Raw genomic sequence first — 27,453 nt, 5'->3', positions numbered from 1 at the left:
CTCTGCCTTTTTTCTGTTGTCTTTTTTCCTACTCCGGGCTGTTGGCGGTGTCAGCACCGCTGCTGGGGGCGGGGGTGGAGGGGAGAAAGAGTCGGGTTACCGAAGTGCGTCATTCCTGGCTCTAGCAGGGCCTGCTCGGGAGCTGCTGGTGTTTGTTACTGTCCTCGCAGCACTTTTCTGCCAACCTTCTCTCTCTGCGTATTGGTTAGGAGCAAAAGCAGGAGGCGGTCTCCTAATTCTGTCTGTAGCCTAGCGCGTTACGTTTAAGGGTATATGTGAACTTATTTTGTTAAAAAAAAGGCCCTGGGAAGTGGATGCATTTGTTTAATGACATATAATTCAGGTAGTTTAGGCTTGCTCTCATATACTTTACGATGAACAGTGGGGTTAATTTTCAACATTTTCAACCACTTACGTTAAAATGCCTGGTTTTCTTTCTACATTGATATCAATCTATAATTAGGGATCAGAAGGACCAGTTTAAGGTATGTAAGTGTTCAGCAGTTTTTCAAGTGGTTGAATTGCAGTTTTATGGCACATTATGTTAAATAGTCGATTTTTTTCGTTTTGAACTGAGGTGCCACGTTAAGTAAGTTAATTGCAAATGTTTAAGTCCGTTTTCATCACATTTCCCTATTTGTTTTTTTAGGTATAATTTTAAATATGCCCTTTGGGTTTTATGGACTTCGTTAAAATTCTTAAAGATGGTTATATCTTTGTGTTTAACTGAGTTCTTAAATTTATCACCTACCAAGGAATTGTGTAAGGCGGCTGTATAGTTACATTGTTGGATTTTGACTTCTTAACTTGCTAGTTTTTGATACTTTTGCTATCTCTGGGTAGAAGTGTACTTAGAGAACATAGTATCTTCCTCTTAATTATTTTTGAAGATAATAATGAGAGGAGGGAGTGGGTAGGAGGTAGGTGTGAAACAGAAGTGGCCTTGAGTTGATTGTTGTAGCTGGATGAATACAGAAGCGCTCATTGTTACTATCATTCTCTCTACTTTTGTGTATGCTGTTAAAAATTTCCATAGTTTAAGATAAATTTTGTTTTGCAGAAGAATTTCCAGATTGTCTTACAGTCTTGGGGGTAATGACTTAAGTTTATATTTACATGTCAAAATTACTTGCATGGGAAGTTTAGCCTTGTGTAAGTGATTACACAATACTTGGCAAAACTTTCAAAAAAAAAAAAACGTTTAAACAGGAACTAGTATAAAACAGGCAACATAAATAAAGTTCAACATATTGGTTGAACTTTAAATGTTTATAATTTAGCCTGAATGTGCTCTACTTTTAGTTTCCTTTTTAATTATTTGAAAACAGGAAAATTCCATTTGCAAATTTTGTAAATTCTGTTTGGTGTCTATTTCATCAAGTTGGAGTTACAGTGAGTCAGTATGAAAGGGATTTACTATTAATAGGAGGGGCTTTGGCAGTTGCAGTAAGTGACAGTGGAAGGGATTGAGGTACCATAGGGAACATTCCTGGTAGAAAGATCTAGGTAGCTGAATTCAGTTTCAGGATTTGGTGTTTAATGACTAGGTAGAGAAGCGGGTTGGAAAATAAATGTACTTATTAGCTATTCCTTCCCACTGTGAAGTAACTATAGTATTCTAAGGTGTATCAGAGACTGGCAGAGAGGGTGGAGTGGGTTCTTTTTTTTTTTTTTTTTTAAACTGATATGAAAATGAGTGTTTACATTTAAAATGGTTTAAATCACCCCACGCCCCAAGGATCTGGTGCTATAACTAGTTAGAAGTTGATATGTAAAATATTTCAGTATTCTCTGTTGACATTCTGACCATTACCCGTAAACAGTAAAAATGTGTTGCAATGAAAATCCTTGGTCTCCCTTAATTAGTGTATTCGTGAACTGCTCCTAAATTCTTTTAAGGTAAGTGCCTTTTTTTTTTTTTTTTTTTTTTCCGGCAGTTTTGTACGTTCAGTGTCAGGTTTATTTCCCCCCCCCAGGAGATACATTTTAAAAATATATATCACAGTTCTGAAAGGAATCCAAAATAATGGATATATAATTTATAGCAAAATTTCACCCCAATCTGGGAACAGACATTTTATGACTGTTATCATTAATCTGTTTGTGTATTTCATATTCAGAATTTTATCTTTAGAAGGATGTTAAAGGAAAATAGGTGACATATTTCAAATTTTTATTCATATATAAATATTCTTAGTAGATGGTAAGGATTGTGGCATCAGATTTATTTTATTGTGGTGAGGCAATAGCTAAATTAATACACCAACACATGATGACTTTGGTAACTTTCAAGTATATTTAGTTAGGATTTTTTAAAGCCCAAACGCTCAAATAAGATTTTCTTGAAATCAAATTCTACTTTTCTTTTTCAACTTTATTGACTTCTGCGGTCACCTGAGGACTTATGAATGAAAATGAATGGGATGGGCTTGGGAGACAGGCTAAGGCTCAGATCTATTCCTTTGGGAATTTAGGGTTAGATGTGAAAATATGCAGTTTAGTAATGCTTAATATTGTACATGTTTAACTGATACCACCCATATGTGGGAAGGTAGTAAACAGAGAATAGCATAATCTTTCTGCTTTGGGTTCTTTATAATAGATGGCAGACTTCAGGTTTTGATGCTGCAAGTTGACTTTTGAACTTAAACCAAAATCGACTGGGCACAGTGGCTCACACCTGTAATACCAACACTTTGGGAGGCTGAGAGGCCGAAGTGGGAGGATCGCTTGAGCCCAAGGAGTTCAAGACCAGCCTGGGCAACATAGGGAGACCCCATCTTTACAGACAATTTAAAAATTAGATGTGGTGGTACACACCTGTGGTCCCAGCTATTTGGGAAGCTGAGGCAGGAGGATTGCCTGAGCCTGGTAGATAGAGGCTGCGGTAAGCCACGATTGCGCCACTGCACCCAGCCTGGGCAACAGAGCAAGACCCTGTCTCAAAAAAAATTAAAAAACTAAAACTTACAGTTTACTATATAATGGAGTACCATTTTGGGAGTTGGGGAGAATAGCAAGGGAGAGGGATAGTCTCAGGTGTGGGCATCAGTATATACTGATGTTGGAGTGTATGCAATCAGTATATACTGATTGTTGGAGAGTAACGAAGGAACTTTAAAGACAGGCTATTTTAAAAGTGTTTGGCTGGGTGCCTTGGCTCACGCCTGTAATCCTAGCACTTTGGGAGGCTGAGGCGGGCGGATCACGAGATCAGGAGTTCAAGACCAGCCTGGCCAACATGGTGAAACCCCCATCTCTACTAAAAATACAAAAATTAGCTGGGCGTGGTGGTGCGTGTCTGTAGTCCTAGCTACTTGGAAGGCTGAAGCAGAGGTTGCAGTGAGCTGAGATCGCGCCACTGCACTCTATCCTGGGTGACAGAGCGAGACTCAGTCTACAAAAAAAAAAGTTCTTTATATTCTTCTGCATTGGCTATATGTTCAGGACTTTAGTTCGTGGTTCAATACTGTCCCTGTGTAATAATTCTTTATGTTTCTGTGTATCATAAATGATGGTTATCGTGTGTTCTGATCGGCAAAGATATGTGAGAAAGGAAAATTATCAGTTTGATTTTTCAGTCTCTTGAGTTGCCTGCTTTACGTTTAGTTTACCCAAATTTTATATTTCTTCATTGTAAGTGGTGTTGCTTGGTGAAGTCTAATTTTTGTGTATATGCCTTTTAAAAATCTACACATCTTCAGCAGCTGTGGTAATCTGCTATCTGAATTGTGTTTTTAATGTATGCTTGCTATAGATCTTTGATACTCACCAGTAGACACCAAGGAGTCTTTACATATGGTTATTGTAGTAAGTCAAGAAGAGATTTATTTATTTTTTGAGACGAGTTTTGTTCTTGTTGCCCAGCCTGGAGTGCAGTGGCGTGATGTTGGGCTCCCTGCAACCTTTGCCTCTCGTGTTCAAGTGATTCTCCTGCCTCAGCCTCCCAGTAGCTGGGATTACAGGCGCCCGCTACCACGCCCAGCTAATTTTTTGTGTTTTTAGTAGAGACATGGTTTCACCATGTTGGCCAGGGTGGTCTCAAACTCCTGACCTCAGGTGATCCACCCACCACAGCCTCCCAAAGTGCTGGAATTACAGGCAGAGCCTCTGTGCCTGGCCAAGAAGAGATTATTGAAATTGTTTTACATTCCTCCTACTGAAGAAAGAGAGGATGAATAATGTCAATGGTGTATTCTTTTCTTTTTTTGAGATGGAGTTTCGCTCTTGTTGCCCAGGCTGGAGTGCAAGGGCGCGATCTCAGCTCACTGCAACCTCTGCCTCCTGGGTTCAAGCGATTCTCCTGCCTCAGCCTCCCGAGTAGCTGGGATTATAGGCATGCGCCACCACACCCATCTAATTTTGTATTTTTAGTAGAGGTGGGGTTTCTCCGTGTTGGTCAGGCTGGTCTCGAACTCCTGACCTCAGGTGATCTGCCTGCCTCAGCCTCCCAAGGTGCTGGAATTACAGACGTGAGCCACTGTGCCCAGCTGGTCTATTTTTTATTACAGTCATGCATTGCTTAACGGCGGGCATACCTTCTGAGAAATGCATCTTTAGGTGATTTTGGTTTGTGAGCATCATACAGTGTACTTACACACACCTAGATGGAATAGCCTACTACACACCTATGCCATATGGTAGGGCCTGTTGCTCCTAGGCTACAATCCTGTACAGCATGTTGCTGTACTGAATATCGTAGGCGGTTATAACACAGTGGTTAAGTGTTTGTGTTTGAAAACAAAAGAGATACAATAAAAATACGATAGAAAAGAAAAATTAATACACCTCTATAGGGCAGCTCCCTTATAATCTTATGGGACTACTGTCTTCTTTTTTTTTTTTTTTTTTGAGACAGAGTCTCCCTCTGTCGCTCAGGCTAGGGTGGAGTAGCGAGATCTTGGCTCACTGCAACCTCTGCCTACTGAGTTCAAGCGATTCTCCTGCCTCAGCCTCCCCAAGTGCTGGGATTACAGGTGCGTGCCACCACACCCAGCTAATTTTTGTATTTTTAATAGAGACGGGTTTTCACCATGTTGGTCAGGCTGGTCTCAAACTCCTGACCTCGTGATCTGCCTGCCTTGGCCTCCCCAAGTGCTGGGATTACAGGCATGAGCCACCGTGCCCGGGTGGGACCACTGTCTTATATGCAGTCTGTTGTGGGCTAAAATGTCATTATATGGCACATGACTGTATTTTAATTGGGAAATACATTACTAGGCTTGATGAGACAAACTAGGGAGATTTCAGTAAGCTCTGCCTAATTTAAGGGACAATTCAAAGATAAAATTCCTTTATAAGAAATAAGTTGTCTGGGCATGGTGACTCACCCTCTGAATCCCAGCATTTTGGGAGGCCAAGGTGGGAAGATCTGTTGAGCCCAGGAGTTTGAGACTAGCCTGGGCAACATAGGGAGACCCCAACTCTACAAAAAAATTTAAAAATTAGCTGGGTGTGGTTGTGCGGCCTGTGGCCCCAGTTACTGGGGAGGCTGAGGTGGGAGGATCACTTGAACCCCAGGAGGTTGAGGCTGCAGTGAGCCATGATCATGCCTTTGCACTTCATCCTGGGCAACAGAGTAAGTCCTTATCTCAAAAAGTTTAAATTCTGTTGTACATTATTCAAGGAGGGGGAAAGCAAGTCCTATTTACATTTTTGCAAGAATAACTTTTGAAACCTGAAGCATTCTAAGAAACTTAGTTTAACTGCTATTTAAGTTCCTACTGTATACCAGTAACCTTGTTTTAATCTTCTGTTTAATCTTCTCAACCACTTTGCAAGATAGGCAGTCCTCATCATTTTACACATGGGGAAGTTGACACTCTTAGAGAGTAAATGCCTTGTCCCAAGTCACATGATGATAATTGACGGCTTTGGATTCACACTCTGATTAGCCTGGCATCAAAACCTTTGTGCTTTTTTGTTAAAACTCAGTCGTTTTCCCTTGCCTGGTTTAGGTCTTGGGCTATCTGTCATCAGAGAGCATGCATTCTTATTTTAATTTTACAAAATCAAGACTCTCTTTCATGTATAGTGCAAGGTAAATACAGATTTTTACCCAGAGTCAGATGAATTGCTGCCTGAGGTCTATATTGTCTTCTAATAGTAATAGAAGTAGTTGAAATAAATCTAAGCGTTGGTTTTGTTTGCTTATGCTTATTAAAGTTTTTGGGATAATGAATTATATTCTTGAATTTTTTTGGGGGAAATCATATGAGACGTGAAATGATTTCATAGATATTTTTTCTTTTATGTCATTTATGCTCTATTTAAAATGGAGATTGTCTCTGAGAAATGTTCCCCAGTCCTTCAGCTTGTTTTATTGAGTGGTTAGATTTGAAGTAAAACGTTCAGGCTAATCTTTAATAATTCAGCACTCTGGTTCTTTAGGGGGATTTTTTGTTATCTAATTGTACCTTAAAAATACTTTTTTATTCTATTAATGTCTCCTGTTTGCTTATACTTCCTATTTTAGTTCATCTTTCACTACTAAGTTTTCTTGTTACTGTTATCAGGTGATAAATAGTTAATATCAGGGCCCCAAGTTACTAGGTTCATTAGTGATCGGTATCTTAGTCTCAGTTTTCTTTTTCCTTTCTGTTTTTTTTTCCCCCCAGACAGAGTTTTGCTCTTGTTGCTCAGGCTGTGGTGCAGTTGCACGATGGACTCACTGCAACCTCCACCTCCCAGGTTCAGGCGATTCCCTCACCTCAGCCTCCCAAGTAGCTGGGACTACAGGCGTGTGCCACCACGCCCGGCTAATTTTTTGTGTTTTTGGTAGAGATGGGATTTCCCCATGTTGGCCAGACTGGTCTGGAACTCCCTATCTCAGGTGATCCACCCATCTCCACCTCCTAAAGTGCTGGGATTACAGCCGTGAGCCACCACGCCCGCCCGGTCTTCCTGTTTGTTTTTTGTGTTTTTTTTTTAATTGTAACTGAAGTTTTTTTTATCTGAAGGAATTCTGGATGTTGGACTTCTGACCTAAGATAAATTTGTGGAGACAAGGAAAACCAAATGTATCTATTTGTGCTTTTCATTGCCATGAGTCAAATTTATATATTTATATTGATCATTCCTTTAAGCTTTAACATGTAGGAAATACTTTTTTCTCAGGTGATGAACAGCAAGCAGTCTTAGACTCTTTGTTCATTGAGGAGTCTTTTCATCCATATTTCCCCCTTTGTATTCCGAGAAAATCAAGAACTGGTGTTCCATGACAGAATTACTCCCCAAGGCATCCATCATATATTATAAATTAGTTTCTCCCCTGCACATCTAGAAAGATATTAGTTAGGTATTATTCTTGGGAGACTTCAGGAAATAGTCACTCAAGTCATTTTCTGAGTTCTGTAGTCAAGTCATTTTCTGAGTTCTGTAGTTAACATGAGGAACACTGGTTGAGACAGGCTGCTAGAATATTAAGGGACTTGGTTTGGCACTAAATAAAGTTTTACTTTTCACTGTCACTTTCCTGTTAGTAACTCTAATATGGCCTCTATTACAATTCGTGATACAATGTGAATGCTGTTGATACTGCTATTGCTGTGGGATAAATTGGTTAGTGTTGATTTCAAGCAGTTAGTGCTGCTTAGTTTTTTGGAAGAATTTAATGTGGGACATTAAATGCATCATTTTATTTATAAGAAGGAATATTGTGGGAGCACTGTTCATTATACAGTTCAAAATCTTCTATAAGAAGTCACTGACAGTGACCAACATTAACAAGAACTAATACTAACTGAACTCTTACCATATGCCAGATACTCTTAAAAAATGCTTTGTGTGTATTAGCTTACTTTATCTTCATAACTCTATGAGGTAGGGTGACCATATGATTTATTGTTCAAGCCAGGATACTTTTGAGCCTGAAAGGGATTGCTTCTTGGCCTTTTGGCTAAGATCAAGTGAAGAGTGAGTGAAAGGGGGCACTCACCAAATGGCATGCTGAGATAATAGCAGAAACTAGGACTGTTTGAGAGAAAGGATGTATGATGACCCTAATTAATACCTTCTTTTTCAGAAGAAACTGAAGCATAGAGAGACCAAATAACTTGCCCACTTAGTAAGCATTAAGAAGGGATTTAAAACCTCTGTAGAGGCTGGGCACGGTGGCTCATGCCTGTAATCCCAGCACTTTGGGAGGCCGAGGCAGGTGGAGCACCTGAGTCAGGAGTTCAAGACCAGCCTAGCCAACATGGTGAAACCCCATCTCTACCAAAAACATAAAAATTAACCAGGTGTGGTGGCGTGTGCTTGTAATCCCAGCTTCTTGGGAGGCTGAGGCAGGAGAACCCCCTGAACCTGGGGGTGGAGGTTACAGTGAGCTGAGATCGCGTCATTGCACTCCAGCCTGGGCGACAGAGCGAGACTTTGTCTCTAAAATAAAATAAAATAAGACCTGTAGGGATTTCCGTGGGAATGAAAGTGATTTAAATTATTTTAAATTGCCATATTCTGGGAGTTTGTTTACTTTTACCCTTTTGGGGGAGTTTTTATTGGTACATGGTCAATAGTAAAAAGACAAGATAGTGTTTTTTTTAAAATCCAGGAGAATTTCCAGTTGAATTTTTTTCAAGTGGCTGTTAGACTGAGGTGATTATATTGTCTTAATGTTGAAAAGCAACTTTCCTGAGGGCCACCTAAGTTAAAACAAAACTCTAAGATAACCAGTACGTATTATTCAGGTTCCCTTTACCATTTTCTTAGGAAGAAATGTGGATTGTGGAAATTTTTTCTGAGAAGACAGTAGAAAGATGATGAATCCTTTTGTGACTAGGGAGAAGTGTTACTATAAAAGAAAGAAAAAGATCCAGTTTAGAGACTTTTGAAGGTAAACTGATTCTGTAGCATAGTTTGAGAGTTAAGTCTTATAGAGGTTGATATGTCATTTCATAAAATAAATATTCCTCTTTTATTGCGATTTTTAAAGCTATTTTATGTTTCTGGCCTGTTTATGCTTGTGCTGTCACCTCAAAAAATATTACTGAAGGTGAATTCAAATGTAGAGAAGCGATTTTGGCACAATTGTGGAAACAACTATATTGTAAACTAAGATCTTTTTTTTTTTTCCCTTTGAGTGGGAGTGAATGGTAGTATCTGATCTTAAGGGCACTTCCAGTTTTGTTTTCATACTTGGCTATTTTAATAGTTCATTGAGTAATTTGTTTTTTTTTTCCCCCCTAGCTGGTTGACGTTTGGAGGTTTTGTTGGTGTCACTATCATTAAATAGGTCCGTTTAATTTTTAAGGTCTTTTATTTAGTTAATTGAAACCATTATGAGACAAGATATAGCTTGAAGGGGGACTGCATTTCTGACCATATGAAGGAATTTGTGGTCTGTGTAGTGACTATGGGAGACAAAAGGTTATTTTGGGGAGATTTGCTTTATTATGTAAGATTAATGGGCTGGGCTAGGTGGTTCATGCCTGTATTCCCAGCATTTTGGGAGGCTGAGGCTGGTGGATCGCTTGAGCTCAGGAGTTCGAGACCAGCTTGGGCAACATGGTGAAACGCCCCCTCTACCAAAAATACAAAAAAAAAAACAAAAACCCAATCAGCCTGGTGCGGTGGTGTTCACCTGTGGTCTCAGCTACTCAGGAGGCAGAGGTGGGAGGATCACTTGAGCCTGGGAGGCAGAGGTTGCAGTGAGCTGAGATCGTGACATTGTACTCCAGCCTGGGTGATAGAGTGAGACCCCCACTCAAAAAACAAAAAACAGTAGTAAAATAAAATTAAAGAAATGCAGTTGGATTTTAAATATACTATATTGGTGGTTTTTAAGCTGGGGTCCATGGGTGGGATAGAGATTTGTGAACCCTCTCAAATTATGTTCAAACTGTATACATGCATTTCGTAAGTTTCTCTAGGGCTCATTGTTAAAATCAGCTGGTATTTAAAGTACTTATGGGGGACTGGGTGCGGTGGCTCATCGTGCCTATAATCCCAGCACTTTGGGAGGCTGAGGCAGGCAGAGCATGAGGTCAGGAGATCGAGACCATCCTGGCCAACATGGTAAAACCCCGTCTCTACTAAAAAACAAAAAACGAGCCTAGCATGGTGACGCGCGCATGTTGTCCCAGCTACTCGGGTGGCTGAGGCAGGGGAATTGCTTGAACCCGGGAGGCTGAGATTGCAGTGAGCCGAGATTGCGCCACAGCACTCCAGCCTGGCAACAGAGCAAGACTCCGTCTCAAAAAAAGAAAAAAAAAGAAAAAAACTGGCCGGGAGTGGTGGCTCACGCCTGTAATCCCAGCACTTTGGGAGGCTGAGGTGGGCAGATCACCTGAGATCGGGAATTCAAGACTAGCCTGAGCAACACGGAGAAACCCCGTCTCTACTAAAAATACAAAATTAGCTTGGCATGGTGGCGCATGCCTGTAGTCCCAGCTATTTGGGAGGCTGAGGCAGGAGAATTGCTTGAACCTGGAAGGTGGAGGTTGCAGTGAGTTGAGATCGCGCCATTGCACTCTAGCCTGGGTGACAAGAGTGAAACTCCGTCTCAAAAAAAAAAAAAAAAAAAGTACCTATGAAAGATGGGATATACAATGGTAAACTAGATTACGTAGTCTCTGCCGTTAGGGAATATAGTCAGTTGGACTTTGTCACTACAGAAGTGTTAAAAAATACCTATTGAAATACTGTGTATTGGGTTTACATTAAAGAATATTGGGTCTACATTAAAGAATATTGGGCTAAAACCAGCCATCAATGCAGTTTTGACATTGTGTTCCTAATTTGAGATTAGTGACAAATACTGAAAAATTAGGGCTTCACTGAAAAACTTTAGGGGAAAAATAACAACTGAGAAAACATACAAAACAACTGAGGGCTTTAACGTAGCCTTGGAATGCTTCAGTCTTTGGCGGTTGGTTGTTAATAAACTAAGTTAAAAGAGCCCATGATCATCACCTTTTTTTTTTTTTTTTTTTTTTGAGACAGAGCCTTACTCTGTTGGCCAAGCTGGAATGTAGTGGTGCAATCTTGGCTCACTGAAACCTCTACCTCCCGAGTTCAAGTGATTCTCCTGCCTCAGCCTCCCAAGTAGCTGGGATTACAGGCACTCGTCACCACACCTGGCTAATTTTTGTATTTTTAGTAGAGAAAGGGTTTCACTGTGTTGGCCAGGCTTGTGTTGACCCCCTGAGCTCAAGTGATAACCCCCGTCTTGGCCTCCCAAAGTGCTGGGATTACGGGCGTGAGCTACTGTGCCCGGCCCCATGATCATCTTATATATGCAATTACTGTTACCCAAAGGTTGATACCCTCTTCTTTTTTTTTTTTTTTTTTTTTAACTAGGCAAAGAACTTTATTAACCTTTGTTTCAAACTTGATTCCCAGGCTTCTTCGGCTTAATTAGCTGCAAAGAATGAATTGTGTAGAAGCAAAAACTGAAAAGAGCTGCAGTGTCCAAGGGGCTTGGGCTTAAAAATATTAGAGATCTAGATTTTATCAGATCCATAAACAAAAATTTCTTAAAAAGCAGTCATTATATAAAATAGCAGCTCCCAGTAACTTCTTCAAGTTTCATCTTCAGAAGTTGACTCAATTCAGTTTGCCTCATTCTTGGAAGCCTCATCAAAATTCTCCGCAAGATCTGGAACTTCATCATCATCATCCTCTCCAGTAGCAAGTGGTGCTTTTCCATCCACAGATTGTTTGGGCAGAGCTTCGGTCAGTCTCCTTAAACTAGTCAGACTTATCTGCACCAAGCTGGTTTAAGATGCTGGGTAGCATTTCATGGCCTGTAATGGTGAAAGTGTTCACTGCCAGAGATGCCTGAACTTTAGGGTTGTTAAAGTAGATCACTGTTCCTTGGTTTGTAAACATATTCACCTCTTCAATACCAGAGATATTGTTTACCCCTAACTTCTTTAAGGAGAACCGAAGTTTTTTATCATCTGCTGTGGCTGTTCTATGAACCACCTTCTTTCTGCGAGCAGTTCCTTTCCCACCAATGCGCACTTGTTCCTGCAGTTTGGCGAGTTTTTTCCTGGTTCATGATTGTTTCTTTCATCTTGTCGGAGCGAATAAGGGGCCGCGCGGGGGACTAGGGTTGGTGCTCAGGGGATCTTGGGTGGACCAGCTGAGATCAGGCACACGCACACGGGGACGCAAGATGGCAGCTCTTTTTTTTTTTTTTTTGAGATGGAGTCTCGCTCTGTTGCCCAGACTGGAGTGCAGTGGCGTGATCTCGGCTCACTGCAACCTCTGCCTCCTGGGTTCAGGCGATTCTCTTGCCTCAGCCTCCTGAGTAGCTGGGATTACAGGTGCGTGCCACCACGCCTGGCTAATTTTTGTATTTTTTGTACAGACGGGGTTTCACCATGTTGGTCAGGCTGGTCTCGAACTCCTGACCTCGTGATCCACCTGCCTTGGCCTCCCAAAGTGCTGGGATTACAGGCATGAGCCACCGCACCTGGCCTAGTATTTGATTTTCATTTCATTCACTCGCCCACACACCCATCATATAAAATGATTGAGGTTTGGTATACTTGAAGTACTTCCATTTCAGGATTGGGAAATACGATAATCTTTTTCCTTAGATTTCCAACCTTTTTCTCCTTTCAAAAGCAAGGAGAATTTTTGCACTCACCAGTGTGTCTACTGCCTTGTACCTAACTTGCAAACTTTATGGTGGCTAAATATTATTACAAAGAACGTGTTTAATATCTTCTTACAAAACTAGAGGCATTTTTTTGTGGTCTACAGAAATAGTGTTAAAGATAGGAACATGAACCTTTGAGAATTTCCCTTCTACACTATTATAAAGAAGAAGATAAAATGTAGGAAATATTATTAGCAAAACCATAATATTTTTCCTTTGGGATATGTCCCTCCCTGTTTCCACCACTCATTCAGGCCAAAAGACATTCCTCAGACTTTACTCCTGGCAGGAGAATTGAGGAAGTGGTGGTAGTCATGGCTGGCAGGGAAACAGAAGCATGAAGGTATGTTTTTGAAAAGCAAACTTGTCAATTACAAATGGATTTTTCCAGTTGTGAGTATATGTACTTTTTTTTGAGCTGGAGTTTCGCTCTTGTTGCCCAGGCTGGGCTGCAGCCTCTGCCTCCTGGGTTCAAGCAATTCTCCTGCCTCAGCCTCCTGAGTAGCTGGGATTACAGGCATGTGCTACCATGTCCGGCTAATTTTGTACTTTTAGTAGAGACGGGGTTTCTCCATATTGGTCAGGCTGGTCTCAAACTCCCAACCTCAGGTGATCCACCCACCTTGGCCTCCCAAAGTGCTGAGATTACAGGCATGAGCCACTGCGCCCTGCCATGTATGTACTTTCTGAGTTTTGGTTAAATATCAGTGCATAAAGTGCTACTATTCATTGAGGAATATTCAGTAGTTATATTCATATTTGGGTATTCTAAATATACTTGAAAAATTTCAGAGGGATCATTTGGACAATATGGGATTTTATTAGAAAAGTTCCTATAGTAGGATATTCTGTTCCTAATCCTTTCAAGTTAGACTGAAGCAGTTTTCTAAGTTACTACAGAAAAATAGGTTTCTGCTGGGAGCAGTGACTCACACCTATAATCCCAGCACTTTGGGAGGCAGAGGCAGGACCTCAGGAGTTCCAGACCAGCCTGGGCAACATAGCAAGACCCTGTCTCTACCAAAAATTCAAAAATTAGCCAGGCATGGCAGTGTACACCTGTAGTCTCAGCAACTTGGGAGGCTGAGATGGGAGGATTACTTGAGCCCAGGAGGTTGAGGCCGCAGTGAGCCAAGGTCGTGCCACTGCACTACAGCCTGGGTGACAGTGACTCTTTCTCTTAAGAAAAAAGATGAAATTAAATTTAAAAAAAGAAAGATTTCTAACTTGAGGCAATTATGTGTGCATGTATGTATATATAGTGTTTGAATGTACAATATTGGCAAATATCCAGATTTATCACTTATAACAAGATTAAACTTTTCAGTCTAGGAACTGTTTTCATCTGATTTTGAATCCTTGTTTCATTGTACAGTGTATATTATACAGGTTCTCAAACGATAATTGAATTGAAACCTTCGATTTTTTTTAAAGAAATGTAACCCTGCATTATAATTGCATTATTGGTATTCATATTTAAAAGCTGATGTTGGAAGAAAAATAGTTTCCTATAGTTGGTTTTGCATTAATGATAACGTTTGTATCGACAGGATACCACTTACAGCCTTTTCTTACTATATAACAAGTTGTACTAGGTTCCCTAACATTTAATTTTTTGTTTCTTACAACAACCCTGTTGAGGTCATTTACTGAGGTTCCGAATTGTTAAGAGACTTGCCCAAGATCACTCAGCTAATAAGTGACCAAGCTTACTTTTTGAATCCAGTTCTGCCTAATTCTAGAACACTTCTTTACATGGTGATACACTGCCTCCCAGTGGGATGATTTATAGATTTCATAGTGATACTTTCCTTGGGGAAAGAGAATAAAAAGGATACAAGAACTCTAAATGGAAAAGACAGAGGAGGAAGTTAAACTTCTCATAGTGATCAGGAACCTTTTGGGGGATTAAGTAGGATTAAAGCTTATTTTCAACCGAGAGCTGATGGATGTTTAAAGTTGCATGTGATATGTTTCATGTTTTATAATAAACATCAAGTAGCAACTAGAAAACGCTTAGTCGCAGGGAGATGATAAAGTTTCTTACACTGTACTGATGATAAAGTTTCTTATACTGTACTGTTGTAATCTTGAGTAAAGTGGTATCTGAATTAATTTTAAGGAATTAACCTTTTTAGAAAATAAACTTTGAAACAAAATGTTAATCTAAAGCATTGTCTCCATAGTAAAGAACAATAATTCTAATAAGAATAATCTGTTCAGGTAAACTGGTCTAGGTTAGGCAGCATTATGATTCCAGTTTGTGTTTTGGTTTTCATATTCCAGCCTCCCTTTTCTGCTGCTTTTTGTTTTTTTCCTCCAGTATCTTTACAGTTTCTGTAGTTCTTCATAAAAAGTAGAAATGTTTTGATGGTGATTTCCTTATTTTACTTTTATGCTATTACTGCTAAGAGTAGACAGACAACCTTATTTGTGAGGCACTGAAATAGAAGTGATTTCAAAAATTAATCCATTTTATGACTCAGTAACATTTCCTTTAAAAATAATGAAAAAAATAGAAAAATTAATGCATTTAAATTTCCCTACAAGCCTGTGAGGTGTTGGTGCTATTATTATTTTCTGTTTGTGTGTGAGGAAATGGAGGCATAGTGAGCCTAAACTTTTTCTAAGCACACACATACTTAGGAAGTGTTGGAGCCTTATTGTGAACCCAGGCAATCTGGTTCCCAAGTTTTTTTTTTTTTTTTTTGAGATAGAGTCTCATTCTGTTGCCCAGACTGGAGTGTAAGTGGCACGATCACGGCTCACTACAGCCTTGACTTTCTGGGCCCAAGTGATACTATTACCTCAGCCTCCTGAGTAACTGGGACTACAAGTGCATTCCACCAAGCCCAGCTTATTTTCATGTTTTTTGCAGAGATGGGGTCTCACCATATTGCTTAGGCTGGTTTTGAACTCGTAGGCTCAAGCGACCCGGCTGCTTTGGCTTCCCAAGTGTTGGGATTACAGGCGTGAGCCACCGTGCCTGGCCACTAATGAGTTATTTTTTGTTTTTTATTTTTTTTTACTTTAAGTTCAGAGGTACATGTGCAGGTTTGTTAACGTAGTAGGTAAACCTGTGGTTTGCTGCACAGATCATCCCATCACCTAGGTATTAAGCCCAGCTTCCATTAGCTATTCTTCCTGATGCTCTGCCCCTCCCCCACAGCCCCAGTGTGTGTTGTTTCCCCGCATATGTCCATGTGTTCTCATCATTCAGCTCCCACTTACAAGTGAGAACATGTGGTGTTTGGTTTTCTGTTCCTGAGTTCTTAATGCTACACTGCCATACTGCTGATCAGTGGACAATAATGTGAGTGGTTTTTTCATCTTGGCAGTGTACTTTTAAGTCCTCTATTTAATTGTGGAGTATGTTTGTGCATCCTTATAGGAATTTTAGGGGATAGCAGAGGATTGGGCAAATCTCTAATCTTCAAGTTTTCCCAGCTGTAAGTAATCCCATTTGCCTTATAGGTTATTTATAGAGACTATAATAATACAGGTTGAGCATCCCAAATCCCAAATCCTCCAAAATCTGAAACCTTTTAAGCATCCACATGATGCTCCAAAGAAATATTCATTGGAACATTTTGGATATGGGATGCTCAACTGGTAAGTATAATACAAATAACATTTTGGATATGTGATGCTCAACTGCTAAGTGTAATACAAATAATCCCAAATCCAAACAATATTAATACTTGGATTTTGGAATATTTATATTTGAAACACTTTTGGTCCCAAGCATCTTGGATAAGGGATACTCAACCTTTACTTTTTCTGGGATTTTTCTGTGTGCCAGATAATAGGCTGAGGGTTTTGCTGGCATGATAGGCCCCCCAGATAGCTCAGTAATTCCATTTGTTGAGTACATTGCATGTGTCAGATACTTGAGGTAATATACTACCTTTAGTTATTACATGATAGGGGATATTATACCCGTTTTATGGATGAGAAAACAACCTAAAGAAATTCAGTAATTTGCTCAAGTAGGTTTTTACTTTGTGGCCTTTGTACTTGCTGATCCCTCTGCCTGACTGGGTTACTCATTTCTGCAGGATATTTTGCTCAAGTATTACCCTTTCAGTGGAACATTCCTTGGCCATTACGTATAAAATAATATCCCTTGCTTTTCCAGCCCTCCTTTTTCAGTTTATTTTGCTTAATATTACCATCAAACATACATTTACATGAGTTGTCTTTTTCCCCAATCTAGAATGTTAAGTGAGAGGAAGGATATTTGTCAGCTGCCTTTACATTGCTTTAACCCCAGCACCTAGAACAGTGCTTGGAGTGTAGTAAGTATGTAATATTTGTTGAGCTAATGCTTATGTGGCATCCAGAGATAGATACACTGGACTTATTTGCAAGCTGATCCTGAAGTAAACTAATTTCATATTTAACAACCAAAATGGGCATTCCTTAGAAGGGAAATGCTGTGGCAGGTGTTTGGGCCTATTTTGGTTGGGGATTGGGAGGCAATCGAGTCTCCTGTAGTTTTTAGAGGCCTGTTCTCATGAATTGCCTTGAGTTCCAGGAGGAGTATATGCCTTCAGCTCAGCTTCTATGTTCTGTAGAGCCTTTTATCTGTTAGTACAGGTCTCTTAAAGCTGCTGCTTCTTACTTAACTTGCAACCCCTCATTTTGCCTAAAGATTCTTTGAGTGACCATTTATAGTGTATTTGTGATGATCACAGCATGGAGCTTGATGTGAAGCAGAGGGTTAGCTTTGAGCAGGGGGATCCTAGCTTTGCCATTTATAATTTAGTAGGAGATAACATACATACGTATGTTTCTAGATACATAAATATGTGTGTATAGTTTTAAAATGTGTTGTACTGAAACTTTCAATAATTATGTTTTGGTTAATACTTAATATTTTGCTAGCACATAGTTTTTCTGACGTCTTGGAATGCATACCCTTTTCTTTGTTTCTGCTTCTCAAAACATTTCTTGCAATAATATATGTAGTTGGAACATAGTAGTAATAATATTTTACTATACTCTTGCATCCAAATGCAAGCTGATTTTGGAGAGAAAGAGACATTGGATTTTAGATACTTCAACCTTAAGTTGATATTATGTAACTGTGGTTCAGCAGAGATAAGAGCAGGAGATTTTTTTGGGATCATTATGCATAGTGTACATTGGCTTTTGGTGGGGGTGATTAGAAATAAAGAGCTGAAGGGTCAGAGGTGAAAACATCATGCTTCACTTGGCAGGAGGAAGAAGTAGGATCACTGATAAGAGTGGTCAAAGAGGTAGGAGAAAATTTAGGATAATATAGCATACAATCCATAAGCATCTCAAATTTGAAAAGAATCCAGATGGCATGTTCTCCCATCTGGGAGATGCTTTTAAATTGTATACAGTATAAAAACTGTTCTTCCAATTATGTCAAGTTAAAATTATCTTTAAAGCTGATATAATCAACAATTATCCTTATGTAGATTGTTTTCTTTGTCGCATCTCTTGGGAATTGCTTTCTTCTCCCACACTGGGTCCCAGGTTACAAATAATAGGTTTAAGCTGGGAAGTGGTCAGGGACAGGAAGGGAAGGCATATTTGGCTTTATTAAATTCCACAAAGTCAAATAAAATTGTATTGGAATTATTTTACATGCGACATTGGTGTTAGTGTGGCTGATCAAAGAATTGATTGTACTTAAATATGCAAATAGTATTAGGATAAAGCAATACTGCAATTTGATGTCCTTCAGAATAGCTCTGAAAAATATGATTGGAATTTCTGGAGTCTATTTTGAAAGGAAAAACTTTTTTCTTTTTTCCTTCTGTACTTCATGTGAAATAAGTGTGTAGGCAACTACTTTAGTTTCTTTAAGTTTTGTGTAAAAGCTAACTTGGGTAGGAATAATGCTGGAGATGAGTGTCTTATAAAAATCACTTCATTTTTCTGCTTCTTGAGATAATATTTTACAGAGAAATTATTATCAATATGAAAAACCACTCATAATTCTACTTTCCTCATTCCAGAAGGTTTTTAAATCTAATTTTGGTAAAATATATATAAAAATTGCCATTGTAACCATTTTAAGTATAAAGTTCAGTGGCATTGAGAACATTTACATTATTGTGCAACCATTGTCATCATTCATATCCAGAACTTTTTTTACCATCTCATAATAAAACTGTACCCATTAAACAATAGGGCCTTGTTCCTCCCTCCTTTCCCTCGCTGCCTCCCACCTCCCAACCCCTGGTAATCACTGTTCTACTTTCTTTGTATTTGACTATTCTAGGTATTTGGTATAAAGGGAATGATACAATATTTGTCCTTTGTGGCTATTTCATTTAGCTTGTGTTCTAGGTGATACATGTAACATTTATCAGAATTCATTCCTTTTTAAAAGTGAATAATATTCCATTGTATGTATATACCGTATTTTGCTTATCTGCTCATCAGTTGACAGATACTTGGGTTACTTATACCTTTTGGCTATTATAGCCATTATTCAAGCATGAATAATGGTGATAGGAACATTGGTGTACAAATATATCTGTTCAAGTCACTGCAGTCGATTCTTTTGTGTATATACCCAGAAGTGGAATTGCTCCACAAATTTTGACTAGTATATGGCAGGCACTGTGCTAAGCACTGGGGATGTAGTAGTGAAAAAGAGGGGCCTGGTTCTTGCCCTGGTTCTTGCCACCGTGCCCGGCCCGAATTTACTTTTGAATATGATGTGAGGCAGGGCTATACAGACTTTTGTCTTTTTTTTTTTTTTGCTGTATCATAAACCAAAACCAACTACTTTCCTTGTACATTTGTCTGTTTCTTTATCCTCATTTTTAGGTAGCAAAACTTCTACAAGTAGCTTTATCTTTTTCCCTAATTGTGTCTAGCAGTTGGAATCACGCTGTCAATCAGCATGAACATTTTTAAAGCTCTTGGTAACTGAAGTTATATTGTTTTCTAATAGGGTTGTACTGATTTTACAGTGCCACCAGTGCTGTGATACATGGTAACCACATTATCCTTGCTTGCGAGATGTTATTTTAAACACTCCGTGCAGTTCCTCGGATTTCTTTAATTTGCATTTCTTTGATTACTAGCTGAAATTAATATTTCCCCTTGTTTTTCAGCAAGGTATTGTGAATGTGACCGACAAACTTAAGTTTAACCTGAAAGGGTCTTATGAGTATACAGTAGTTTTTAGTAAATTACTAGCACTTTTTTCTTTTTTTTAGTATTAAGTAGATGTATCTAATTCTTTTAAATTGAGTTTGTGTATTTTGTAATCTCTGTTCACCTTATTTGTGGTTCTCCTAGTTCATTTCAATTTACTGCTTAGGAAACCTGAAGTAATCTATCCATCCTCTTGTTTAGCCTAGCAGTGCTAAGTTGCATTCAGTGGATAGCCAATTTGTGGATGAGCTGAGTTCAAGTGTTTTTGTAAATAGAGTATGAGAGAATCAGTGGGAAGAGCCCAGATTTTTTTTTTTTCTTACTGTAGTGTAATCTTTTTAGCGGTGAAGCCTATAGTGAAATGAGATTTTTATTAGTAGCTTAGCCTGCTTCTTGATAGTAATGGTTATTTAAAGTCATGAGCCGGATGGATAAAGTAAAATTGGCTGTTTGACATCATTCTTTTGAAAAATAATTACATAATTGTATTTATTGTTATGCCAGGTGGTAGTAGTCTACATAAACTACTTCCGGGTAGGAAGTCCATAGTATTCTCCTTTTGGGGATTTGTCAGTAAAACCAAGGCATTGCAGAACCTATGGAAAAAGATATCCTTTATGATATCTGAGAATGTTCTGGACTGGCTAACTTTAGAGTGGTTAAAGAGACACTAACAACTTAGCGGTGAAAAGTTTTCCAGGTGTAGAAAGAGGAGTTAGGGGCAAATGAAAACATTCTATACAGCAGTTAATTTTTTTCCCTCTAACCTGTGTCAGAAAAAGAATAATTTTCTTCTCTTTTTTTTGAGATGGAGTTTCGCTCTTGTTGCCCAGGCTGGAGTACAATGGCGCGATCTTGGCTCACTGCAACCTCTGCTTCCCAGAGTCAAGCAATTTGCCTGCCTTAGCCTTCCCGAGTAGCTGGGTTTACAGGCATGAGCCACCATGCCCGGCTAATTTTGTGTTTTTAGTAGGGACGGGGTTTCTCTATGTTGATCAGGCTGGTCCCGAACTCCTGACCGCAGGTGATCCGCCTGCCTCAGCCTCCCAAAGTGCTAGGATTACAGGCATGAGCCACTGTGCCTGGCCAAAAAAATAATTTTCAAACGTCCTTTATAGATTGACTTATTTAGGAAGATAGAATGTATTATTTATAGTTTTGCTGAAAATGATCATGCACGTTACATTACATTTAAATGTAGTGAATGGAGAGCCCTGTTCCCCTTTCAGCATAATCATCTTGTGTTATTTTCATGTTAACATTTACCAGTGCTTGGTATTTTCTTATTTTTCTTCCCCCTCAATAGACTTTAAGCTCCATGGGGGCAAAAACTTCTTTCTTCAATGTGGTAAAGGTGGTGTCTCTAATAGTGCCTGATATTTAGCAGGGTCTCAAGAAATATTTGTTGAATGATTTAATTTAGTGCTTTATCTGGATACTGATTAAAATATTTTATTTAATTTTAATTTTTTTTTTTTGAGACGAGGTCTCACTCTGTCACCCAGGCTGGAGTGATCTCAACTCACTGCAGCTTCTGCCTCCCCGGGCTCAAGTGATCCTCCCACCTCAGCTTCCGGAGTAGCTGGGCACACAGGCACGTGCCACCCCACCTGGTTAATTTTTTGTATTTTTGGTAAAGAGAAGGATTCACCATGTTGCTCAGGCTGGTCTCGAACTCCTGAGCTCAAGCAATCTATCTGCCCTCCTTGGCCTCCCAAAGTGTTGTGATTACAGGCATGAGCCACCGTGCCCAACTTCTGATTAAAATATTTATAAATAAATTTAGTCCTAGTTGTGAATATAACTACATTTCTGAACTTATCAGTCAGATTTTTAAAAATCAGTCTATGAAGCAGGAGAAAGTTTTGAGACCTGAGAGACTTGTCAGTATTACTATAGAATATAAGAAATTGGAGCTAAGATTAAAAAATAGTCTGAAGCTCATTAAATACCTTTTTTTTTTTTGCGCTGTATTTAACTATGTCTGAACTCATTATTAGCATGTTTTCTTCTGATGAGTTATCTTCACAAGTTAAGACAACCTTTTATTCCTTTTTTTTTTTTTTTTTTTGAAACAAGGTCTCACTTTTTCATCCAGGCTGGAGTGTAGTGGCGTGATCACAGCTCATTGTAGTCTTGGCCTCCTGTGCCCAAGGGATCCTCCTGCCTTAGCCTCCTGAGTAGCTGGGACTACAGATGTCTGCCACCACCCCTGGCTAATATTTTTTTATTTTCTGTAGAGATGGTGTCTCACTTTGTTCCCCTGGCTGGTCATTATGTGCTTTAATCAAATGTAATAGTAGCAATGATTCTACGATAGTTTTAGTTTACAAAGCACTTTCACTCTGTCTTCATCATAATAATGATCCTTTAGGGAGGGAGGTCTTGTGGTATTTTTTATTTTTAGACAGGGTTTTGCTGTTGCCCAAACTGGAATACAGTAGCAAGACTATAGCTTACTGCAACCTCAAACTCCTGGACTCCAGTAATCCACCCTCTTCAGCCTCCTTAGTAGCTAGGATTACAGGCATGCTCCACCACACCAGGCTACTTTTTTTAGTATTATTATTTTCAGTAGATATGAGGCCTTGCTATGTTTCCTAGGCTGGTCTCGAACTCCTGGGCTTAAGCCATCCTCCCTGCTCCACAGCCAGCCTCTTGTGGTATTCATGCTGCTTTACAAACAAGGAATTAGCGTTTCAGAGGAACTAAGAAACTTGGCCCAGGGTTATACAATTAGAATTAGTAATATGAACACTAGGACAGGGTTACACAATTAGAATGAGTAATATGAACACTAGGACATATATCCTGTGTTCTCTGGTTTTGGTTCTGTGTTTTTTAGAACCATAGAATTTTAGAGCAGGAAGAAACCTTGAAGAGTAGTACTCTAACTTCATATATATATGTGGTAAATATTTATTTACAAATATATATGATGTTAATAATATCTATAATAAATTAACATTATAAAGCTGATATGGCAGAGTCAGAATTCCAACCCAGGTCTCTTCCTTAGATCAGTCCTGTGATCTTTCTAACCTTCCATGTGTTTGATTCTGGAGATGTGTATGCTACCTGATGAAATGTCTGATAACAATGGTATTTGAGTTTCTTACTAGTTTTCTGTCACAAGTTTGTTCTTGTAATGGTGAATAGCTTCCAAAAACTTTGAATTTATTTTGAGGCAGCTTGGGATGGTGGAAAGAACTTATGCTTTAGAGACAAGTAGATTTAAGAGCACCTGTGACACCTTTCTTTATTGACTATGTGACCCTGTTGTTTCCTCATCTGTAAAATGGGCAGAGTATCATCTACCTTGAACTAAACGTAGTGTATTATGTTAAGTGTCTGACAAAGAATGTACTCGATAGTGTTACCATTGTTTTAGAATATGTTACAGAGATGAAATGTACTTCATTACAGTATAGAAAGGGACAACTACGATGAAAACAAATTTTGGAAAGAATTTGACCAGAGGTTTTATATCTGCATTCATATATTGAATTTTGATATGAATAACTGTTATGATTTTAAATGTTAGTGAACCTTTTTTTTTTTTTTTTTTTTTTTTTAAGAATATCTTTTTTGAAACAGGGCCTGTGCAGGTTTCTCTCAAACTTCTGGACTCAAGCAGTCCTCCCACCTCAGCCTTCTGAGTAGCTGGGACTGGAGGTGTGTGCCACCATGCCCAGCTACTTAAAAAAAATTAAAATTTTTTTTTTTTTTTTTTTTTAACAAGCGTGCACCACCATGCCCAGCTAATTTTTGTATTTTTGGTAGAGACTTTTAGTAGAGACGGGTTTCACCATGTTGGTCAGGCTGATCTCGAACTCCTGATCTCGTGATCTACCCACCTCGGCCTCCCAAAGTGCTGGGATTACAGGCGTGAGCTACCGTGGTGTCGCCAGGCTGGAGTGCAATGGAGTGATCTCGGTTCACTGCAACTACCGCCTTCCAGGTTCAGGCAATTCTCCTGCCTCAGCCTCCCGAGTAGCTGGGACTACAGGCATGCACCACCATGCCCGGCTAATTTTGTATTTTTAGTAGAGACGGGGTTTTGCCTTGTTGGCCAGGCTGGTCTCAAACTCCTGACCTCAGGTGATCTGCTTGCCTCGGCCTCCCAAAGTGCTGAGATTACAGGCATGAGCCACCGTGCCTGGCCTTTACATTTTTTTGTGGTGATGATATTTCCCTGTTTCCCAGGCTAGACATCTGTCATTTTAAATTCTTCATAACTTTGCAAGGAATAGGTGCAAATCTCTGCATTTTACAAATAGAAAAAATTGTAGAGATGCATCCTGTCTTTAATCAAGAGCCCTAAAATAAATCTACTTGGGTCTAATAATGAGAAAATAAGGGATAATTCAACATAAAATCTGTACATAGGAAGCATTGTTAATTATTACAATGAAGTGTTGGGGTTAGTCTTAATGTCTAATAAGAAGTAGATTATCACATCTGGTGGAATCTCATAAAACTATTAGAAGTTTGTATTATGAATATTACAGAAGTGCCTAGAAATGCATATGGAGATGAAAAGTTATGCACAATTGTATACATTTTGTGGTTATGGTTTTGAAAAATCTACAGAGTCATACAGGCATATACATGTGGACAAAGGCTGGGAAGGAAAATGAAAATAGGTGATTTATCAGGGTGTTAGAATGCTATGTGATTGTTCTGATTATTTTTAAAGATAATTTTATGTAATAAAGAGGGTGAAAACCAAGATGATATATTTCCCGTATAGTGTGCACTGAAGAGCATTGGCATTAAAACATTCAGGGGTTCCACCTAGATGATATGGCTTATAGTATATTGTATCTTATACTTTGGGGGAATTTTAATAGTCTCGACTACTGGCTTTTAATTTTTTATTAGTAAACTTTTAGCATACTATCATTCAACCCATTGCATTTTACCATGGAACTTCACTATTATTATTTTCTTCTTGTTCTTGAGAATTATGGCCACAGTAAGTAGACTTGTATATTATGTAAGTAAATCTTAATGGACTTTTTTTTTTTTTTAGAATCTTCAACTTCGTGTCATTAAAGAAGCATTTTTAAGCCCGAGATATATGTTCCATTGCAGTATTATGAGGGAAATCATCCATTATAATCTTCTATGCCCATTGCTTTTTGTGTAGCTTGTCTTGTCAATCAGCAAAGCAAATACTTTACTGCTCTCTGCCTTCCAAATTACTTCATATATTTTATGGTTGATATACTTTATGGTATGTGTGTTCTTTTCTGTTTCATTGCTTCCATAAAAAAGACTGGTTGAGGTGTTAGTTTGATTTCTTCTCTTTTTCCATTCATCTGTGAGTACTACTGCAAGACACAGTGCACCATTGATTCTTGCATTCCTCATTTACATTCTGATTTTAAAAGAAGCTTGTTAAAAAGAATTTGCCTGGGTAAATGGTACTATAGTCTTGGTGGTTTGAAAACTTACAGAATGCTTTTTCAGTTGTTTCATTTCAGTTAAGCATATTGTTAAACTGATGAGGTTCATTCTCTCTGTGTGTCTCTGTCTTGTTTCTGTGTGTCTTGCCTGTCTCTCCCACCACCTTCTCCCCGCAGCCCCCATCATTTTGTTTTAAACTAATCTTCAGGGAGTATGTCCGCAGTGAAACAACTGAGTTCCCTGTATTGTAATTCCTTGGAATGTTTGTCTTTCTTGAGTTGTAGTGTATTTTACAGAAGTAGTTAGTATCCGGCAGGCTTAATGAGTTTTGAAGCATGGTCTTCATATCTTCAAAGAGTTTTTGAATGTTTAGAATATACTACTTCAAAAGAAGGAATAATTTTATTAATAATTGTGTAAAAATAATGATCCCTGCCCATGGCAAAAATTTAGTACAAAAGGGGTGTAAAGCGAAAGATTTCATTTCTTCCATTCCAAGTTTTTAGAGGTAACCACTGCTGATAGTTTTTTGTATCCTAGAAATGTCCTAATCATAAATGAATTGAATTATATTTATATGTATTGCATTGTAACTTGCTCTTTTCACTTAATTATAGTACCTTATGTTTTACACAAATAGCAGCATATTTTAAAGTAGCATATACTTTGCATTTATAAATCTAATCATCCCCATGGCTTTTAGAAATGCAAAAATTTTATTAAAATATCGTATGTATGTATAAGTGACTTAGTGTTTTTTCTTCCAGAAAAAGTGGTATTGTATAATTCTTTCTTTTTTTTTTTTTTTCTTGCTCTGTTGCCCAGGCTGGAGTGCAGTGGCTCCATCTCGGCTCACTGCAACCTCCGCCTCCTGTGTTCAAGCAGTTCTCTGCCTCAGCCCCCTGAGTAGCTGGGATTACAGGTGCCCGCCACCATGCCTAGGTAATTTTTGTATTTGTAGTGGAGACAGGGTTTCACCATCTTGGCCAGGCTGGTCTTGAACTCCTGACCTTGTGATCTACCTGCCTCAGCCTCCCAAAATGCTGGGATTACAGGCGTGAGCCACCACACCTGGCAATTATTTCTTTATACTATCTTAGCCTAAACATTTTTTAGGCTAAGGTAGTAACATTTGTTACTTTGTTGTGTTGGGGATGCAATTTAAGGCATACTTTATGTTAAAAGTGTTACTGGTAGAGGGTCTTGACTGCAAGTTGTCCAGGTTCTTGGCATTTTGAACAAAGAATTGGACAAAACTCACATCAAAGCAAAGAAAGAATGAAGCAAGGAAAGCAGAGATTTATTGAAGATGAAAGTACACTCCACAGAGTAGGAGCGGCTGGAGCAGCAGCTCAAGACCCCTGGTTACAGGATCTTCTGGGGTCCAGATATCCTCTAGAGGGTTTCCGTTGGCCACGTGGTGTACACCCCATGCAAATGAAGTAGTGGCCTGTGATCAGTCTGATTGGTTGTGGAAAGCAAGCAATCAGGGGCTGAAGTGAAGTTACAAAGTTACACTCCTATGCAAACTTTGTAACTATACAAAGTTACAATCCTAAGAAAGGTACTTTCAGTTTTCCCTCTGCCACACAGAGGTACTTAGGTATGGAGAGTTACTTAGGTATGGAGAGTTGGGGTTTTCCCATTGATTTAGTTCTAGGAAGTCAGGGTGAATAGGTCTTATTCCACCTGCCTCCAGACCCCATTCTCTTGCCTCAAAAGAACAAATTTTACTATGTACGTATTTTGATGGTGTCTTTTCAGAGTTGTGTTTAAGATGCAGTTTTTGTTCTCAGTGTCCACAGTCTTAATACAGAAGGTAGCTAATGAAACAAAAATACTAAAATAGAGTCATTAATGTAATGATGGAAACTTATATAAAGTATAGGAACAGAAAGAGATAGTGATTATCTCAGAGATTTCAAGGAGTGTGTCTTACAGAGGAGGCGTAGTGATTGAGGTTCAGTAGTTTTATCATGATGTTCCAAACCACCTAACCTCCATCTCTCATAACTTTAACTGCTCTTTGTTCCTTGGGGACACCAGGCTGTTTGATGCCTAGATATTTCTTTGCTTGGGCTGTTTCTAATGCCTGGAATATTCCTGTACCCACTTACCAGTATAACAGTACATGCCCTTCCATATTTAGATTGAGGTTACTTGAAAACCATACCTGAGCTTTCCTTTCCCAGAAGAGCTACTTTCCGGTGCCCTGAGGCTTCCTAAGCATATTCATGCCAGTGTGCTTTCAGTGTACCCTATAGTAATCACTTGTGTGACACCTTCAC

The 27,453-nt window shown here is 39.0% G+C and overlaps 1 protein-coding gene and 1 pseudogene across 12 annotated transcripts in view; one reads left to right on the top strand and one right to left on the bottom strand.

Annotated features, from left to right (window-relative positions):
• The window catches only part of STAG2 (STAG2 cohesin complex component), a 137,781-nt gene that overhangs the window by 2,517 nt on the left and 107,811 nt on the right, over window positions 1-27,453 (top strand). The window lies entirely within an intron of this gene.
• On the bottom strand, window positions 11,457-12,056 carry LOC103247378 (transcription factor BTF3 pseudogene; annotated as a pseudogene).

The sequence above is a fragment of the Chlorocebus sabaeus genome, chromosome X, assembly GCF_047675955.1.
Source record: "Chlorocebus sabaeus isolate Y175 chromosome X, mChlSab1.0.hap1, whole genome shotgun sequence".
NCBI lineage: Eukaryota > Metazoa > Chordata > Mammalia > Primates > Cercopithecidae > Chlorocebus > Chlorocebus sabaeus.
This window is presented reverse-complemented; position numbering and strand designations above follow the sequence as displayed.